We start from the raw sequence: 17069 nt of genomic DNA, 5'->3' as shown, positions 1-17069 counted from the left end.
GGAAGCATGACTTGGTATAGGACATATCAAATCCTGCAGGTGGAGATTCATCTGGTTTGTCTGTGAATTACATCCCTCAGGCCCATCTTGATATTGATCCATTTACAGTTCCTCATTTTATAAAACATTTTAAACTTTGAAAATGCCTTCTGCTTTATGGTTTTCAAAGCCCTTTCACAAGAGGGCCTAAGAGGTAAACAGGGCAGATAGCAATATCATTATTTTCACAACTAAGGGAAGCCAGACTTGAGGAGTGTGAGTTGAAGAGCTGAATTCAGTCATGGTTGGGGTGTGGAAGAGGTCTGGTGTGCACTTGGGCCTTGGGAGGCCATGTAGGTCATTGCTTCTACATCTCCAGGCATGGGACAAGGCCTCTGCTGTGGAAACCTGGTAGGTGGAGGAACCACTCAGCACTAAGACAGGGAGGTGTTGGGGAAAATTGTACCCATTAATAATAATCAAGCTTTTATACACCATTTGCTATTTCCACAGTGCCAATTAATAATCACTGTATCATTGTAATCCTCTTAGGTTAAAGCAAACATGTGGAGTCAGTGAGTTCTCCAGACCCCATTTTATAGATGGAGAAGTAAACTGGGGAGATTAATTGTCTTGTGGTTTGAGGAAATGAGCAGCCTAGCAGGACATCATGGTCTTTAGGTTGAACTTGGTCAACTAAATGGAGGAGCTCAGCCAAACCACAGGGCAGGAAGGGTCTGGGCATGTGTGTGCATCAAGCACGTATGAAACAAACTGCTGCTTTCGGTACCATCAAAACTATAATCTATTTAGTATTTCCTGGATTAAAAACTCCCTAGGCCACACACCATGGCCCACAATCACGTTTAGGTCATGGTCAAAAGAACAAAAAGAAAGAACTAAAAAGGAAAGAACTAAGTCTAGGAGATGGAAAAAGACATGGAAACTCTAGGTTATAACTAATGCCCTTGGATAGAATCATAAAATCCAGTTCATGTGCTGGAGTCAAATGTAGGCACTTAGAGACTCTGTCATCTCCCATCTTTCTCCCCTCTTTCTTGTCCAGACTGAGAAAATACCCGCAGCCACCTCTTCCAGCTTTTCAGGTCATTTTCAATGTACAATGTAAATATTGCCTCATTATTCCCCTTTTGGTGTAACCCAGATATATTAGCTCTCAGAGACCAAGACACTCTGGATTCCTGGAAACATAAAGAGAGATGATAGAATTAGAAAGGGATGTTTGATCGTTTAAAAATGATCTTATATCAGACTTTCAAATATTCCCGGGCAGTGTCAGGACAAGAGGGAGACCTGTCTGGCAATTTAATATATTTACTGGGTAAACAGTAAGCACTTGCAGTCCCTGTGACTTGATCAGAATGAAGTTCATTACGATAAAAAAAAAACAAAACTGTGCCCTTTGGTCCTATTTGCATTAAGCAGACTCCCAATTTCATTTAATTTCACTCACATCCCCAAAGGAAATTATAGGCTATGAGGCTGCCCTAAGGATAGAGGGAGGACAGTTAGCAAGGCTATTCACCAGAGTAGATAAAGGGAAAAAGGAGGTAGGGGGTGAGGATTAGAACAGAGAGAACAGCTACCCTCCTTACTCCTTATCAATTCTAATCTATGAAAGTAATTTTATTTTCTTGTTGTTAACTTGAGGTTTGCATCAGTGTCTCTCTTTCTCTCTCTCTGGGTTTTGAAAACATATTATCAGGTCATCTAAACCTTTTATAAAAGATTTCAGACTTGTATGTGCATGAGCTGGTGAAGATTTATTATATTTGACACCATAACTTAAGATTTTAAGGCATTCTTGTAAGCACAACTTGACTGAAAACCCTGAGGCTAGATCACTATCTCTTACCAGATGTTAACTCAGTTTCACTGATGGGAACCCAGGGTAAGGTTAAAATTGTTTCTGGAGACATTTGTTCCTCAGAATGTTTAACTCCATCAGTATACTAGTATTGTATATCAAGAAACCTGGGATTTCAAGACCAGAATTGTCCCCCACCCAGTCCTCCATCTCTGTCCTCAATTTATTTCTACCTCTTTTGGAGAAGTCAAATGTCCCCCTGTAAAAAGGGACAGGGAGAAAAGCGTAAGATTCAACTAGCCCACAAATAGAAGCACCCATCCAGTTCTTTGGGTATCCTGTGGTATCTGCTCAGGCTACAAGAAATCTGGGTATCTATGATTGGGAATACGGATAAATGATGTCATTCAACAGAATTAAGACCAGACGGAAAAATGTAGCCAAATCCTGCAGAGAGTAGCACTGAATCCTGGCATTAGGTATGAAAGGCACCCGTCTGGGCTTGAGAGCATAAACAGTTGTCAGTGTGAAGGCAACATAGTCTCTGGGATGAGGCTTGAGAGGGTGAAAGCATTTCTAAGATGTGATGCAGGGTGGCGTCAGAGGGTGAAACACCAGGTATTGGGCTGTGACCGACGCAGGGCCTGAGGGCCGTGACTCTCACAAGAGACCTGATCACAGTGGAACTCTGTCATTTGTTGGGCTATAATCGGTGGGCGCAAGCAGCACGTTGAGCACGTTTTCTCCTGGATCCCATCCTTGGCGACGGATCCAGACCTCAGCCTCCAGGATCTGTTAGAGAAACAAACAAGTGGGAGAGAAACAACCAAAACAGCAACACAACAGAGCGGGCGCGGAAGATGAAGCTCCGCCTTTGGAAGCCCCGGGCCAATCAGAAGCCTGTTGCTGGGGTCCGGTGTTTTGCCATCTGACGTTCCCATGGAGACGGAGGAACGTTTCACACTAAACACTGGGAGACGTTGACGTCTATGCATTATCTCCATGGAGACGACTGCGTAAACGTCATCACCCACACCCCGCGTCCCCGCCCTCCCGCAGCGCCAGGGGCGGAGGGAGCGACGCTGGCGTCGCTGTCACGTGCTGCATGCCGGGAGCGAGGCCGGGTGGGCAGGGCCTGTTGCTATGGCTGCAGCTGCGGCTGTTGTTGTTTGGAGCTGGAATTAGAAAGTGCTGAGGCGGCAGTGGAGTCAAAACTGTTTCTGAAACAGCGTCTCCCGCCCCCGGGCCCGAGAGGGTTCCCCGGCCCCTGGAAAGTCAGGACACCCCCTAGGGTGTCCCAGCACGCCTCAGCCCTAGGTCCTGAGCCAAGATCTCTCTGTGCTGCCTGTGACTCCAGACTGAAGGCCAAACCCAGACCACTCCCTCCACCCTTACTTGGCCATAATTGTCAGGGTGACCTCCAGAACCACCGTCTCCTCCAGACAGCAGCCCACAGAACAACCACTGACCAAACTGCCTTGCCCAGGAGACAGGAACAAAACTCAGCGTAGAAAACTTACCCATTTTTGGAGTAAACTGCCAAATCAAGCGGAATCGTAAAGAAAGTTGGGTTTGTCTTTTATAATTTAAAAGCAGCAGAACTTTAGACATTCATTCCTTAGAGTTTTGTTGAAGACTTGATGAAAGGGTGTGTAATAATCCTGTTCAAGAACAGTTCTTCTCAAAGGGAGAGAAAATTTAGAACCCCCTGAGGACCCTAATACTAGGAAACGGGAAGGCCTGGAAAACCTAGGTCAATAGGAAGTGAAGCTTTGATTTCTACATTGCTTAATTTTCTCTTGACTATAGAAGATAGGGATGTGTGAGAAATCTCATTGTGTGGGCCTCCTTTTTCTGCACACAGCTCTGGAAACAGTTACAGAAAGGTTGCAGCAACAAATTGTAAACAAAGCCAGATAAACTAACAGAGGAGTGAAGGGTTGAGATGACCATGTCATGTGGTTCAGGGCAAACACCCTGAACAGAATGTAACATTTGAATGATACTGCACAGCTGGATGGCCTAGGACTTTGGATTTTCTCGAGATAATCATAGTCTTCAAGCTTAGCTGAATTTAAATTGTTTCTTTTATTTTTGAAGGAAAGCAGAGGGGGTATTACTTGCTGGAATTAAAAAGCCATGGGGGTGAGAGCACATAGCCTCTGTTTCTGATGGCAGAAGCATAAAGAAGGATTTCATTAAAATGAATGGCATCTGGAGTTGGTCTGGTATCCTTCCATTCCTCCACCAACACATATCCAATCCCATTTCCCATCTCTGACAAATCAGCACCTCAGGTTTCCCTCCCTGTTAATCCATGCTAGCCCTCTCTGTTCTCCCATTCAGATATTTTACTACCTGCCCACGGAGCATATCCCCTTTCAACATTCCCTTGCTCCATCCTCTGACCTACTTATTACTCACTTCCCTGACACCCTTCTCTAAACAGTTCTCTCAACTCCCTTCCCACTCTGTTGCCACTCCCCAGGTGTGTACCCAGTTGACCAGCACTCTCCAAACCCTTGCCCCATCCACCTGGCTCCACCATAATGTTTTTATTTAGTGAAAGGGGGCAGATTTTTGCAAATGTCCAAACACAGGAGAAAGGGCTCAGTGCATTGAACAAAGTCATCATCTTCACTTAAAAGAAAATCCCCAGATAATAGTTGAGATCCGTGCCACATATCCAAGCATTATGCAGATTCTGCTTACTACAGGACCATGGGCAAGGCAGCGATTTACTAATTCTGACATTTTCAGGGAAGTAATGATAATTTCTACTTTCTTCTTTCAAGTGATGGTCAAGCTATACCCCTTTGTAAGTATCAGTGGTACTCCCTTCCCCTTCCCTGTAATACTCTACCTAGAGCATAAAGCAGGAAAAGGGAGAAACCTCAAGTTCAGGTTAATGGGAAGGCCTGACGAGGGTAGATTAGATTGAATCAGTTTGGACATGGGTACCAAGTGGTTTGTGTTTTGTTTCTGATGGGAAAGTAAAGCATTAATATGATTTACTCCCAGACCTATAAATAACCTGTCTTACCACCTAGGCAAAAAGTAGGGTAGCAGTCCTTCTTATCTTCCCTGCTTTAAAATCAGTTAAGTTAGAATAAGACAGTTTTGTTTACTGTAAGATTCTCTTTCCAGATCTCTCTTCCAGTTCTTCAGGCCAATCAAGAACCCAGCAAGCCAGTGACAGAGAGCTGGGGGTGTGGGCAGGGAGAAAATAACTGAAGGTAAGATTTATCTAGTCCTCTGATGTGCCAGACTGTATAGAATGTTCTTTGCTCTCATATATATGATCTCACTTTATCCATCCAACATCCCTGTAGGTCTTTTAGGTGCCCATTTTGGGCAACTAGGTCTTCTTATGCCCATTTTGACAACCAAAGAAATGGAGGCTCAAGCAGTTAAGCAACCTGCCCAAGGATGTGGTACAGAGCCAGGCTTTCAACCCAGGTGTCCATTTTCAGAGCATCTGCTCTTCCTGCAGCCCCACGATGAGGTGGAACGCACAGAAAACCTTCACCTGAGCATTTCACAAGTTTACCTTTCTACGGGGAGACTGTAGCCCCTTTTTCCAAAAAAAAAAAAAAAAAAAAAATTAAGGCAAAAGGGAGATTGAAGATCTTTTGTGAGATCTGCTAAGAACTTCATGAAAAGGTGCTGACACTACCAAGTAAGAAAGTGGCTCCATCCCTGCCTCCTGAGACTAACCTGTATTTCCTCACTGGCCCAAGATCCAAGAGGCAAAGAGAGACATGCCCCAGAGCACACACAGCAGAAAGGTTTGGGCGAGTTCTGGGAGACTCTGACCTGCCCCAGGCTAGGGAGGGCGCCACCTGAGTTCACTGGCTACCTGGAGAGCTCTGCCAGATTTATCTGAAGCTGTCGCTTAAGGTCTGGCCCCTCCTCCTTCCCCTCTCTCCTCTCCCATGCCTGACCCTGCAGAAAAGCACGTCCAGCACGAATTCCTCCAAACCTCAGATACCTTTAAGATTTTAAAGTGTATAAAGAGTTCCCTCCTTGACAGACTTTAGTCAAGTCCAGTGGGTGGGAAGGGCATTTCCTGGTGATCCAGGGCTTGGGGGAGACCCTCCTCCCTCCCGCCTTGGCAGGCAGCTCCTGGAGGGATCCATGTGGGTGGCAATGAGTACAGACAAGCCAGAGGGTTTCTTGCTGGACAGGAATGCCCACGGGCCACACCTTCAGCCCTCGTGTCTGGACCCGCGAACTGGGCGGCAGTGCCAGGGAGTGGGTTCGCCTGTGTCTGGCTCCAACAACCGGTTTATTGTGACGATTCTATTTGTGTTCCCTGTGTTCTGTTTGACTTGGCAGCTGGGAAGGGAAAGGGCAGCAGGTTCACTCCAGTTTGTACTGGGTGGTTCCTGCAGCCACACCCAGACTTTAAAGCCAGAGGCTTGCAGCGGGGATGCCTTTACCTGGGGGCCTTCGGTGTGTAAAAGCAAGGTGTGGGAAGGGTTTCCTTCTCATGGGCCAGCAAAGTGTGGCTGGCATTTCACCTATTCCTTTACTACTGACGTCACCCACATTCAGGTCAAGGGGCAGGCTTACGAGACTTGCATCGCCCTGGGATCTGGGACCCCAGGGATGGTTGACTGTGTCCCTTTGAACTGGATTACCCTAAATCCCTGCAACTCATGGACACCTTAACTCCTGGCTCTAAAGCAAAACTCCATGGTCTGACAATTGTGTTCTACTTTGAAGGACTCGTGTTTCTGAAGTTGAAATCTGCACTTTCCTAAAGCATCCGAAGTAGGGATTCTTTTCATACAAGGTGGAAGCCTTCAAAGAGAGCAGCCTTCTAGATCAGGAAGACTTAGCCTAGAATTCTGGATTTGCTCCCTCACTTATCTGAGCCTCCAACTAAAACTAAAATCTCTAGCATGTGGGAAACAACAGCTAACACTTAGGCTACTAAGTGTAAATAGTCAGGCACTATTCTAAGCATTTTTATGAAAACTCATTTAAACTTCCAAGCAACCTAAAGAGGTGAGTAGGTGAGTACAATCATTATCATTCTTTTCTTTCTTTCTTTTTTTTTTTTTAACAGATGAAACAGAGGCACAGAGAGGTTAAGTAAATTGCCAAAGGTCAACCAGCTAATGAGATAGAGCCAGGGTTCCGCTGCAGGTAGTCTGTCTCCAGAACTCATGTGCTGAACCAATGTGTAGTAATGCCATTCCTAGACGCCAGTGCCCTGCCAGGGGCTAGAGATGCCGTGGAGAGCAGATATGGACATAGTCCCCAGTCCCCACCCTGTCATCTCCATACTTTATTTCCAAGGCTCCTAAATCAACCTGAAAAGGGCCTGTCTACCAAACCTAGAAACTGCCCTTGCCCTGGACCCTCAGATAGCCTCTCCTTGAATGCAGGCATTACCTAGGTGAAGGTGACAGTCATGGTCATCCAGCCAGGTCAATAAAAGGATCTTCAGAAGTGCAATAGCTTCCACGGGATCCTCACCTGTCCCAGGGGCCCTGAAATGAGAGAGCATTCTACTGCACAGGTGGCCGTGTGCCTCTCTGTGCTCCTTCATAGGCTGAGGAGGGGGGGTGGCAGAGTCAGGCCAGGGTGCTGGGGGTAACCAAGCACATCCAGCAGGCACAGCCACAGAGCCCTTCCCTGAAGAAAGTGGCCCTGACCTAGACAGCGGGTGATGAAACCATTTCCTCCTCAAGAGAGATCCAAACACATGGCCTGGCAAGGCCACAAGCTTTGTTCACCAGGCCGCTCCCTACCGGATGTGATAATGTACACTGTGGGCTTGAGAAAGTTAGAATTACTTCTTAAACGGAGACAAGGTGTAGATAATTACCATCGCCCACAGTTATTGAGTGCTTAGCGTGCTTTATGTGGCTGATATGGAATCCTTTATTTAATCCTTAAGACAACCCTATGAAGTAGGTTCTCTTATTATCCCCATCTGACACATTAAAGGATGTAGGCACAGAGAAGTTAACTGCCCCAAGTCTGCACAGACAGTGAGTGAAATTCAAACCCAAGACGGTGGGCCTGACTTCCGAGACTGTGCTCTTAATGACCCAAAGCAAGGTGAAGGCCCTTCCCTCAGAGTTAGTGGAGACATGAGACCAGAGTGAAGACTTGAAACATTTCCATATTGGACTAGGGGGTTCAAAGCCCAAAGGCCAGTTTACTGGGGATCCTTGGGACCACTAGGTCCAGGCCTCAAGAAGTGTCATCTGATTCTGGCCCCCAGGCTCTCATTAGCCACTCTGGAGCTGCCTGAGCCAGAGGTGGCTCCAGTCATGCCCTTAGGCTGAGTAGATCCCATACTAAAAGTCTGAAACTGGGCTGGAACCTGGCTGACCCTACAAGAACAGAAAAGGATAGGGGCAGAGACTTGGTACAAAACTATGTCACATTCAGGGTATTTGTCTGGATATGCCCTTGTCCATCTGGACTTGGGTTCTGTTCAGTGACTGGGATGGCATCATGCCAGGCCAAAACCCCCAAGGCACCTTTCTATGTCTGGCCCTTTCATAGCACCTCCTCTCCCTCCACCTCCTCCCAATAAAACACACACACAACCAGCCCTGGAGCCAGACTCTCTGGGTTCTAATTCTGGCTCTACTGCTCGTTTGCAAAGTATTTACCTTCCAAATTACTTAATCTTTCTGGGCCTCAGTTTCCTTGTCTGTAAAATGGGCATAATAGTACCTTCCTATAGTTTTGTTGGAAGGACACAGGTAATGAATCTTTATGACAAGCGCTCAGTAAATGTTAGGCATTATTATTGTTGTGATAATCTATTATTTCTTTGCATCCTACTTTCTCTAGATATAAGTTTGATGAAAACTGGCTCTAAGCTCTCACTTGCTGGGCTGTTGTTTATCCTCCTCCTTCCCTGTCCTCTCGCTGTCAATCCTTATGTAGTTCTGCCTGAAGAGATCCAGGAATGGATACTTTTTAGAATGAGAAAGAAATCCCATTAGACTAGGTCAGGGGTCTTTGGGAAATTCCTTAAAGCCAATTTTCCCGAGAATTTTTAATGGTTCAATTTGGGAAGGCAGCCAAAGCTATTAATTTATAACAGCTGCTGAGAAATCGTTGTCAACACCTCGGTGTAGGTCCTCTCTGCTGGGCACAGAGGTTAGGCTGAAAGTCATGAAACCCAAAATAACTACTGAGCAATAGCAATGTAGGGAATTACTGATGGCAAAATAACCTTTTTAAAAAAATCCACCTGGCCCTGCCCTTGGCTGTGTCCCCCTGGAGACTCTCACCTTCCTTTTCTTAGATTATCATCTCAGTCTGACTACACACCATGTCTTAACAGATTTAACTTCTGCTCAACTTCTAACATAAGGGCAGTACAAACTCCCATGCCTACTAAATATAAGCTGATGATAATATGGGCCCGTGATAGAAAGTGAACCACTTAATGGGTAAATTAGTGCCACAAAGGAGGGTCAGGGTGAAGGGGTACCTTATCTCAAATCTGAACAAAGAGTGTATTTCCTGTGAAATCTGATGAGAAAAAGAAAAAAAAACAAAATGCGGTTTGACTCCATCACACAAAGTAAGTTACAGTGGGTCTCGCCCTACCCTAGAACTTTAAAGCCCTGAGCAGCATTTGTGGTTTGGTTTTGTTATCCGATTCTGAGGCTGATACATGCTGCTTTTAGTTCACGGCTGTAGAATTTCCAGTCCTCCTTTCAGCTCTTACGTTATGGTTTCAGGTTGGCTACACACCTCTCTCCACTATTCAGATGGAACAGCCCCAAGGTATCCCCACCAAGAGACCGTATTCATTACAGTAGCTGCCCCTGAGGGCTCACCATGTGCCAGGCACTGCTTTATCTGCCTCGGTTTGTTCACGATGCCCACTTCACAGGTTAGGAAACTGAGGTTCAATACAAATAAAGTTACTGATCCAGGATCTCAAAAGTAGAAAGGTGTCAAGTCTGGATTTCACACCTGAGACCATTTCATGTGACTGCCAAAACGGAGTGCTTACACACCAAATTATGCAGCATGAACTTACTCTTTCCTCCTCTGCTTTTGCTGTACTTTGCTCTTTACTCCTGCACACCTACCATGGATGTCATCTCCACTCCATCTATCCCTCAAGGACCTTCTCCTCTGTTCTGCTGTCCCAGCCATTCCAACCCAAAGTAGTCTCTCATCCGTCTGAGTTTTTTCATCTCGACCATCTACGTTGGCACTTACTTATTCATCATCTTGTATTATTATTCAAATGTTTTATTGCCTAGGCCCTGTCTCCTCAACTAAACTACAATGTTCCAAAAGTCAGGATCAGTGTTTTCCCCAGAGCATTCAGCCTAGAACTCTGGACACAGTAGATGCTCACTAAGTGTCTGAACAAATGAAAGAAAACTCAAGATAAATATTCCAAACATGGCCTCTACACAGAGGTCGTTTTCTGCAAGTGAGAGTCATTCTGAGCTTAGCTGCTTTCAACCAGAAATTTTTTGCAGTGCCTGGCTCAATAAATAGGTGACCAATAAATATTCAAGGAATGAAAGAATGAAACTCCAGGTGCATCACTTATGAGTGACTTGGGCAAATTATCTTAACTCTTCTAAGTCTCCTCTAAGGTTTCCTATCTGTAACACAGGGATAATTCTTGGAGAGTTTATGTGAGGTTAGAGACACGTGAGGCACCCCTCACGGTCCTTGGCACACGATAGCTGCTGTAATGATCATTATCACCATTATTATTTTCTAAACCTTTTGTGGGAAATGGTTGCAGCAACTCGAACATCGAGGACTTTGGTCACTTGTCTAATGAGGGTGAAGTGGAAAATTGCTGTAGACGATCAAAACAATCCTAAGCAACCGTATGACCTTGCATCTGGCTATTTACCAGGTTTCAGGCTTGTGTTTTGTTTTTGCTTGTGGCCAAGTCGGAACCCCATGGTGTCTTCCTATGGAACTCAGCCTACCGTTGCTGCGGGGGCCGCTTTTCCTTTCTTTATTAAGAAAAGGAAACAGGAAATCAAATGTAAAACCCTCTGACGGTTAATGTCACATCGAAGTTGTGAATTTAACCACACCCCCGCCAGGAAATGAAAGTACAGTTCTCACAGTGATGTTCCCTCTCCTTTCGTGGCCCACACGGTGTTTTTCAGATTTTAGTTAGATACTGTAGATCAAAGGGCTGAACTTTGGGCAGTGGGCTGTCATTGGGTGTTTGTTGATTTGGTCATAGGTTAACCTGCAGATTGGCTACTGCACAAACAGAGAAGGACTTTCATTCATTCTATGACAACATGGCTCTATCAGATGTCACAGACAGGAGGTCCACAGGCAGATTCTGACCCAGGGACGTATTCTTCTGTTCCAGCCTACATAATGCATTTTTAAATTTGCTTCACTGCCAATGTTTAGAACCAGAGAGATTTCACGTGTGTGCACACACATGTCCAATCTGGTTTTATGGCCTCCCGTGGGAGAAAAATGGTGATAGTAGATGACAGCTTCCTCCTTTAGAAGCCCCTGTGTCTTTGGTTCTGTGCAGCAGCCCACTGCACTCATTTGCTTTACCTGCCTGCCCCCGAGGGTGTTTGAAGTTCCAGGCTTACAGTCTGTGTATCTGAAAGGCAATCAGAGCAAGAGAGAGTTACAGGTTCCTGACACCTTGAGGTTGGCCTTCTGTATATTCAAGCCTTCGCTTTCACCTAGTCCTCCCTGCACGAGTCTCCCAATTTCCAGGTCACTACTGCTGGCTGCTCCAGATATGGACAGTTGTTCAGAATCTGCCCCAGCCTGAGCAGAAGGAAAGTGTCATTTCTTTGCTCTGCTCCAAGGTAGGTCCAGATACAAGGAAACTTCCGAGGAAACAAATCAGACTTTTCCCTGAACTGCACATCTTCCCCAGCTTATATGGTAGACCTCTTGTTTTGCTGCTCAATGCTCATTCATGCCTCTCCTGGCAGCTGAACTCTCATTTTCCTCCCAGGAATCACCCCTCCCAACTCAATCCCTGTGCTTCAAGTGGAGTTGACGCTACCTCTCACTCCACAGGTGGGTCCGAGAACTGCTAGATGAAACCTTGCCTGAAATAGACTCCCCCAGATTTTTCATTTCCATGAGCTGCTCCCTAGAATCTAGCCCTAAACTTTTCTATATATTTATTCTGTAAATTTTATTTAAACCACAATAGATTCCTGTTACATATTCTGTTCACAGTTGTCTATCTTAACCACCATCTTTGACATCACACCATGGCAGTTCCCTGATGAGGACTTCAATTTCTTGGCAGACTGCTAGGGAAACATTTCTGGACACAAGTCACTTCCAGGGATGACAGCCCATTTGGCTGGTGGTTGCGCTGCCCCTAAGGCCTCTGGCAGACAGAAATTACCCACAACATCTAAGGCAAGTAACAAATAGACAACTGGTGATCATCAGCCCCTAGGATATTGTTGCACTTTTAACCTGTTGGCCATTGGTTGAGAGATGTCCACATATTACATGCTCCTTGAGGGCAAGGACTGTGCCTGAGTTTCAGTTTTCTTTCTGGAGCTTAGTACGGTGTGCCTGGCATGCCTGCCACAGAGTCAGTGGTCAATAAACATTTCTTATGTGAATAGACAAAGGGATCTTTGTTGAATGTTTCAGGGGGGTGGGGCATCCAGAAACAAGACTCACTCTGAGTCTTCTGTGGAGTTGCTGCTAAGCCCTGAAGGTGACATGACTGACCTGGCTCCATAAGCATTTATTAATAATGATGTCATACTGTCATTCATACAGGATTTCCACATAGTTTCTCTCATTCTTATGCGTTGGGATAAAACACACCTTGCATACCATTAACAGTCAGTTTTAAAAGGGCACAGGGTCCTGGGTTCAATCCCCAGTACCTCCATCAAAAAAGGTAAGGTTTCAAAATTAAAGAATATGTGTGTATATATATATGTATATATATATATATATATATATATATATTTTTTTTTTTTTTTTTTTTTTTTAAGGAAAAAACCAAAGGGCACATGAACTACTACAAAGGTGGTATAGAAGAGTGGTTACAAGTTTGGAATCTGGAGCCAGACTGCCTAGGTCCAGATCTTAGCTCTTGCATTGACTAGCTTTGGGGTCCTGGGCATGTTACTTAATCTTTGGTTCCTGGGCATGTTACTTAATCTCTCTGTGGCTTTATATTCCCATTTTACAAGTGGGGATATTAAGGGTACTCAACTCATAAAGTTGTCAAGGTGACCTGAGTTGATGGATGTATAACCTTTAGAAGAGCAACAAGCATGCAGTGAGCCCTCAGTAAACATTAGCTAGTATCTTCACTAGGGAGAGCCCTATTATGTGACTTTTAAAAAGAAACCGAAAGAAATGACAAACATGAGATCCTTTACCATTTCTCCTTCAGAATGCCTCTTGAGGCCAAATGGGCCACTGATTTTGAATATCTTACATATTGAGCACAGAATATATTGTTTTCACTTATTCTCCTCCCTGGAAGTTGTCCCAGTTCATTACTAGTTTCTCGGCAGTTAAAGCACATGTCTTTCTGGGTAACGGTAATGGTGTCTAATACACATAATCCTTTGGTACCCTCCCACTGTGTAAACCGAGTCCCCTCTCCTCGTCACCATCACCAGCTGTGGAATCTTCCTTCTCTTCCTTTCCCCTAAGTGGCCCAGCGTCATCTCATTCAGGGGGAGCTACTCTAACCGCTGCAGCTGTTCTAAAATTGCTGGCATGCCCACGGCCACCCTCCTGCCCTGTCTACTCCCCCGGCTCCTGCTCACGCAGGCTCTCTCCACTCCTTCTCTGTCACAGCAGGGTGATTGTCAGTCAGGATTCATGAGCCTAAAAAAAGGTACTGTTTAAAATTCTGAAAGTTTCCGAGAAAATGCCGGTTATGTTCCCACCTTCCCCATCCCCAGTTTGTTCCTGGGTTCACATCCTTATTATTCTATCACCAGGGGGCAACTCTGAGAACAGGGACAAAAGACTTAGGACAGCGCACGTGCCCGCACAGGCAGAATTCTCTGTGGAAGATCAGTAGGCAGCTTCCAACACAGTGTTAAGTGGAACTGTTGGGGGCAGTGATGCCTTGAGAGTAGAGAAAAGGTAGACTCTAATAAAGCCCCATAAATGAAAATGTCTATATTAAAACAGATGAATTAAGTGGTGATTAACCATCTTTGAAAAAGTACTTCCTGAGTGGAGGCTGAATCAGGATTTAATTAAAGAGCCTCTCTCAGTGCATCTGATTGATAGTGTGGGGCCTCCTCCAAATCTGTCTCCATTTCCTCGGAAATATTCAATGTCAGCTACCACCAGAATTGCTGAGCTGACTTCCCTGACCCAAGGTGGCGTAATCTAATGCTGTCAAGTGTGAGGTGTGCAGCGTGCTGGCATTCTTCCTGTGCTGCAGGCCAGCCTCTCTGGGGCGTGGCATGGCAGAGGGAGCCGCCAGCCCAGTGGGATGGAGCCATGAGGCTCTGATGGTTGTGGCAGAATCACAGCTGCCTTGGTAGTTCTTGGTGTGGCCACAGAGAGGGAATGGGTAGCAGCCTGTGTTCCTCCCTGAGGGTCCCTCAGGTCCATATGCAGGTCCTCTCTCCGCCACCCCACAGATGCGTGGTAGGGTGGAGGGCAGAAAAGGCAGGTGCTGTGTAGAGCACGGGAGAGGTGCTAATCAGTGATGGCTGGTCACCACGGGGACGCTGGCATCACACTAACCATTCTACCCCGAGCAACGATCCTAGCTGCCTGATACAGCAGTGGGGCAGAACAGCCTCTGTCTTAGGCTTTGGAGATAATTGTGGGTCTACAGTGTCATTTACGGTCAGATTTCCCAGGACCTGGCCTTTGCTCTTCAACTTCATTGGCATTTCCCACCAATCTTATCCCTTACGACATTTGAGGAACTTTTAGTTCTGAAATATGACTTCTGCTCAAATTCAGTCATTCATTCAACAAACACTTGTTGCAAGCCAGGTCAGGAGCTGCAGAGACCTTGTCCTGTAGAAGCCTATGGTCTCGGCAGGATAGACTGGAGAGCGTTTTAAGTACCAGGGCAGAGGTGAGCAAAGATGCCAGAGGAGAGGCACTTGATTGGAAGAGTTAACACAACTTCCTGGAGAAGGTAAGCTTAAGTTGAGGCCTGAAGGAAGCTCAGGGGGACAAAAAAAAAGACTGGAAGAGCATTCCAGGTAGATGGAACAGTCCATGCTAGCACATCAGAGACAAGAGGGCTTAGCACATTCAGGGGATTACAAGTGTTTCAGTAAGGTTTAAGTTGTCAGGGAGTTGAATGAGGCAGGTGGGAGGAGGCCCACTTTGGGAAGAGTTGAGAGGGTTGCTATGTGACCTGAGCCAGGGGGCTAACCAGGACCCAGGTCACAGAGACCCTTCTCTGTCTGCTCAGGCATTTGGGTTTTCTCTGGAGAGAGAAATAAGGAGCCTCTGAAGAGTTTTACACAGTTGGGCAACTAGATTTGTGTTTTAGAAAGATCACTTTCACATTGGAGGGTGGGGGCAGTTGGAGGACAGTGAGGAGACCACCCCTTGGTGGTCTTGGCTAGAGTAGTGAGCTCCAGCCCCCAGTAAGAGGTCGGGGGTGGGGCAGGAGTGGGGAAATTCTGCTTAGGTCAATTATTAATAAAACAGACACACAGTGATTCATTTATATCTTCCCCATTCTTAGCTTCATTTCCCCATCAGGCCCCTACAAGCCGTGTCTTTGATTCTCGTCTGTTCCCCTTCCTGATTCCCTTAGAAGCTCCCTCCACTGGAAGGCAGGTTCCCTTCAGCTCTAGGAAGCAAATCCTTTAGGAGTGCTTTGGCCAGTGGAAGAGAAGGGTCTCCAGTGCATTTCAAAGAGCAGCTAAGAAATAGTGCCTCAGTCCAGTTGCTAGTAATGGGAGTCCCCCTGCTATGGTAGCTGCCGGTAAGGGTGACAGGAAAACCCAAATCAGAAACACAAGCGCCAGCCTGAGGCCTCAAATTCTGTGGGACTCTAAGAGCCAAGCCATGTCCATGCCAAACCTTCACTCCCCCAGGGAGTGGATGCCTTATGGGCTCCATCATGTCAGCCAGAATATACCCTGCAGTTATATGTGGGAAACACGCAGCTCACCAAGGACAGAACATCTCCTTTTCCCTGCTGGTCCGGGGGACAAGACAAATAACTGTGTGACAAGCTCATCAACTCTGTTAGGCTTGTTCTGGGTGGATAATTTATGTTTTGGGAAACCTGGCTCTTTCAGATCCATAGACTAATAAGCTGTGTTATATTAGAATTTGGTGGTATGTTCATCCATCAAAATTTACGTATTTAAAATATTTATTAAGCTTCAATACTGAGAGATACAAAGACAACTTAGATATCATACGTGATTCAACTAGCAAGCACCTGTTTTTACACAGCTGTCCCAAGGTCGGCACTATAAGGGATTTTTGATCTAGAAGGAAAATTTTCCTGGTAAGATTTGTACCCAATGATATAGGAAATGCCATCTTCTGCCATCAACCCATTCCTAAACTCAGGCTTTCACATTTGCTCATCTAGCTGCTTGCTCCTAATTCCAGAGGAAAAAATTCCTGCCATTCAGAGGAAGAGTCGTTTGTGTATAATTTATGAAACTCTTGGGTTCCTTCAGAATGAAAAGAGTTACTGAAATAGAAGTTATTCTTATTACCATGCCAACAGCAGACCCACAACATCATCTCACAAACACGCTCTGTCCTAAAGCCCAAAGCACACGCACTCACGTTCCTCCATCAGAGATCTTTCCATTTCCTTCAAAAACAAACCCTTCTCATACAATCCCCCCTCCCAGGCGTATAAGCAGGCCTCCTCCCCCAGCGAGCTGGCAGGAGCACACACACACACAGACACACACACACACACACACACCTCCCTTCTCATTCCCCAAGAGCTCCGGGGGTGTATGTGTGAATGTCTGAACTGATGACATGTTGTGACAGAACGCGCAAGAGTGAGGCACAGCCACAAAGCAATGCAGGTCACAGCAACAGGCTTTATATAACCCAGAGCCACGGAGAGACCCAAAATAGCAGCCTCCCTGCTGCTCAGTTAGTCTCCCCCATCAACCAGGGATAAAATTAGAGCGGGCACTGACGCGCACCTGCGTCTGCACTGGGACTCCAGGGAGACAGTGAGAACAGGCTCGACACTGCCATCGGCCACGCAGACTGCCAGAATCTTTGGGCCCAATCTGTCACCAGAGATGAGTATGTGTGTGTGCGCATGTGCGTGTGTGCGTGT

This window comes from Camelus dromedarius, chromosome 5 (genome assembly GCF_036321535.1).
Source record: "Camelus dromedarius isolate mCamDro1 chromosome 5, mCamDro1.pat, whole genome shotgun sequence".
Lineage (NCBI taxonomy): Eukaryota > Metazoa > Chordata > Mammalia > Artiodactyla > Camelidae > Camelus > Camelus dromedarius.
Note: the sequence above shows the minus strand (reverse complement) of the source record.